General features: G+C 39.4%; 1 non-coding gene across 1 annotated transcript; it reads right to left on the reverse strand.

The window, feature by feature from the left end:
* Positions 1–2,549: 2,549 nt before the first annotated feature.
* trnai-uau lies at positions 2,550–2,642 on the reverse strand. The gene is given in 2 exon segments: positions 2,550–2,585; positions 2,605–2,642. It is a non-coding gene; the product is annotated as a tRNA-Ile (tRNA).
* Positions 2,643–4,074: the final 1,432 nt, after the last annotated feature.

Here is a 4,074-nt window from a genome sequence, read left to right on the forward strand (position 1 = left end):
TTTGATGTCGTAAGTATGTTTCTTTAATCAAGACTTATCCGAGGAGATAATAGCTTCATAGATAATAAAATGAAAATACTGTGGTGGTCATTAAGGATTAAACATTTAAAATTACAAGTGAATGGACAAGTAAGCCCTGAAGACTGTCCTGTCCTTCATAACTCCCTGCTGTCTGCTCTCAGGCACACATTAATACTGCAATAATCCTCTTTGACTTTTTGCCATTTAATACGTATAGTGTATTAGCAGTATGCATAAATTCACCTCAAAATTGTGATAGCAAAGTCCCTTTACGGATAGAATTAGGACTATCACCTTCTTTCAATTCTGGATTGGGTTTATTAGTGATTGCATGACTCAGTGATATTGCAGAGTTTTTAAAGAAAATTGGTACTGAGAGAAAACGTTGTGCTAATCCATCCTTCACCTACTTTTAGTGTATCTTAGTGGGCAGTTACTTGTGGTCATACAGGAGCAATTAGGGTGATTGTTTAAAGTGAATATCACCAATTCAGTGGATGTTGTGCCGATTTATATACAGAGGCACAAGATAAAATTGAATGCAGGGTTAATTCTACCCATAGATACTAAACGCTTGCTGAGCGGAAACTGGATTCATTATAATAATTTAATTAATCATAATAACTACATTTTATCCATTTTCTTCATTACCTCCACAGGAGATTACGTTTTCAACCCTGTCTATTTGTTTGTTGCTTGTTTTATTCGTAAACAGGATTATGCAAAAACTTCTGGACAGATTACCATGGAACTTGGTTTAATGATGAGGTCTGGTTAAGGGACCAACACGTATAATTTTGGTGTGAATCTGGATAAGGGGGTTGATCCAATCGTTGATTTCTCAGAGAATAATTCATAGATTTTCATGAAAAAAATCCAGCATATTTAGAGGATTTATATTCATGAGTGTGCAATTACGAGCATATCCACATGAAAAACTGAATCTACTGAATTTAGATGTGGTTTGGCCTTCCCACAGGTTTGCCATTCTAGCTGCAAAATGTTTATCTTAAACATATCTGCTAAAATTATGCATCTGGATATCATTTAATATGCAGGTGTGGAAGTTATAGAGGACTCTAACGAAATGGTTTTGGATAGACAAACTCATGTTCGAGCAAGAAAAATATCAAACATCAACATTCAATACAGACGTGAGGACAAATGTTGAAGGTAAAGAAGTATACAACTATTCATTGCTTAGACTTGACTACTTTCTTTTCAAAGCACTGTTTGAAAGAAAACCTTCGTACACTGCATACACTGACACTGAGCTCTGCCATTGAACATCACAGCTAAATAGTCGTGTATGAATGAGATTCTAAGTCCAGAATCAATAAAACACGACCTTTAGTTGTAAATGGGAACGAGGTCATCTCAACTTTTCAATCCATCTAATACATTCACCCTCTGCTGACTGTATAGCCTGTCTTTGTGCAGATAGAATCTTCATTTACAAACGCTTATTATCAAATGGTAGGAAGGTGATTTTTTCTTTAAGGCACGCGATGCACCAACCAGACGTCAGTTGCTAGTGGGAGGAAAGACTAAAGCCGATTTCAGTTCACAATTAGGTCCAGACTTTCTGCACAACCCAAGAGGAGATTCTCCGCTCAGACGCGTTCATAACAACCCAGAAACACAGTTCAGGTGAGAGGTGCTGCAGCAGGCGGGGGCAGGACGTAACGTAAAAACATGTTTTTGTTTTCCGCACATTGACGCCACCGTCGGCTCTTATCACCAAAAGCTCTCTTGACATCTTCGTCAGTGTCTTGTATGTGTGTGGCTCCACTTTTTCATCCTATATTTTCTTTCTTTTTGATTTGTTTTTCATTTTTCCGTCCGTCTCGTGTTAGAAACATCATCACCGTGCCCACTCACTCGCAGTGAAACCTGCAGAGGATCTCCTGCTCACATCAGCTGCTCCAGACTTTTTGCAGACTTTTTTCTATGGAGAGAATCCAGAGAAAGTCCGGATGGTCTCACTCGGACATTTGCATTCACACACTCAGCCCCTCCGAAGAATGTCTGGAGGATCTTGGTAGTTCAGTGCTTTTCTGAAAGCAGCTTAAGACTCTTATTCTGTCACTCCCTTAGATTTTCTTCATGGAAGATTAAATATATTACACAGATGCATTATTGTTATCGTAATGAGTGAGTAGTGGAAAATACAACATTATAATTATAATTGTTAATGTGCCTTTGAGAGGAGTGAAATCATCTCAGTCCAATTTTGTATGTAAATGAATATCATTGTTGTGTCACACTTCACAGGTTTAACATATGTCTCGCTATCGATGCATTTCTATTCATCTGTCGCTTGTTTCATTGAATGTGATGTGTATTGTTATTACACCTTGCTCAATTGACTTTCTTGATTGCCCCCTGGTGGCTGGTTGCAGTATTCTCTATGACACATATATGCCAATATCTCAGTACACTGAATGGGGGGATGAAGGGAATCAAACCACAGTGGAGAGTCATGACACTTTTCTATCTAATTTGTTAGCAGCGTAAACTAAACTTTATGCTCCAGGTGAGGATCGAACTCACAACCTCGGCATTACTGCGCAGATCACTGTCTATAAGTACCGCGCGCTAACCGATTGCGCCACTGGAGCACGCTAACCTGTGCGTATCCGAGATATTCTGCCTTCATTTCTAGACAGTGGGAGGCAGTGGAGAAGCCTCCTCCATGTTTATATACAGTCTCTGAGCTGTAATAAGGAATCACTGTTAACTACCCTGGTCAACCTCGTCTGGGTTTAACCTCAGTTGTACCATTCGATCATAACCCATTTTACTTTCTTCACTCCTTTAATGAGAACCTTTTTCTTTCGACAGTGTTGGGCTCATTTGCTCTTAGTCCTCATTTTTCCTCCTCACTTTCTATTACCAGATGCATTTCCTGAGCTGTCAACACAGCAGAAGTATCTCGTTCACTATAAATTCTGGTGATCAGCATATTCCTGCAGCAGAAAAAAGCATGGGGGTTATAAAATATCCAGATTAAATTTCATTCTGCTCCTTTTAAATAGGCAGTTGAAACTTTATGATAAAGATGGTTGATCTTGGCAAGAACTCACTGTTATCACATCCAGACAGTTTTAATTAGATTTATAATTCCACAGTAATTTGTGACCTTATCATAAAGTGTTATTGTTGTCTGCGTGTCTGTGTGACTCGACAAAAGGTCAATGTTGGAGGTATAACTGTGTAACTGTCCCTGAAAAACAATACATTGGTTGTTGGCAACCGGCTAAGTTTATGAGATATAACATTGTCCAGGTGATAGTGAAGTATCAGGTTGGACCCCTTGTACTAGTCTAATTTGCTCATAAAGAATCTCAATGGAAACATGAAGCTTTCACAGTAGCTCCGGGTCTCCACGGTGACAGAGAGATGCCCAACAGCTACACGGATACCACGTGATCACGAGAGAGAAGAAAAGGCGAGAGTCTGTTTTCCAGGAGTTCACACCTCCCTCTGCTTACCTGTTGTTGTTTTGTTCGTCACTTGCTGCTGGAGCTGACACAGATATTAATCATCCCTGGATCATGATGAAATCAACAACATCAACCGGAATAACAACAGTAATCCACGGCTCACTGTGATAACCCAAACTGCAACAGGGTTGCACAACAAAAACACTGTGAGAGGAATCTTTATGTCGCTCACATGGGTGTTGCTGCAGATTTGGCACGTAGCTCATTTGAATCTGCACAAGCAAACAGAATAATCAAAGAAGCTGTTAATGCAGAACATCTCCTCGTGACAGAGAGATTTATAAGGTCAAAATGTGTCACCCCCCCAAATCATGTAATGAAACTAAGCCACACAGAAAGGAAACAGTGTATTAAATTACTCAAACTGTGGAGCAGTACAGTGGTAAAATGCTACTTTTAGGTGCTGTATATATCCTGGTGTTCATTCCATTAGAGAATGTAATCTGAATAAGAGCCACGGCTGCAGGAAAATGTCATTTGATATTTACAGTATACGAGGAGACAGGTCAACATATTACTCTGCAACACAGAACTCACATATCGAGCA

This window comes from Hippoglossus hippoglossus, chromosome 10 (genome assembly GCF_009819705.1).
Source record: "Hippoglossus hippoglossus isolate fHipHip1 chromosome 10, fHipHip1.pri, whole genome shotgun sequence".
Taxonomy (NCBI): domain Eukaryota; kingdom Metazoa; phylum Chordata; class Actinopteri; order Pleuronectiformes; family Pleuronectidae; genus Hippoglossus; species Hippoglossus hippoglossus.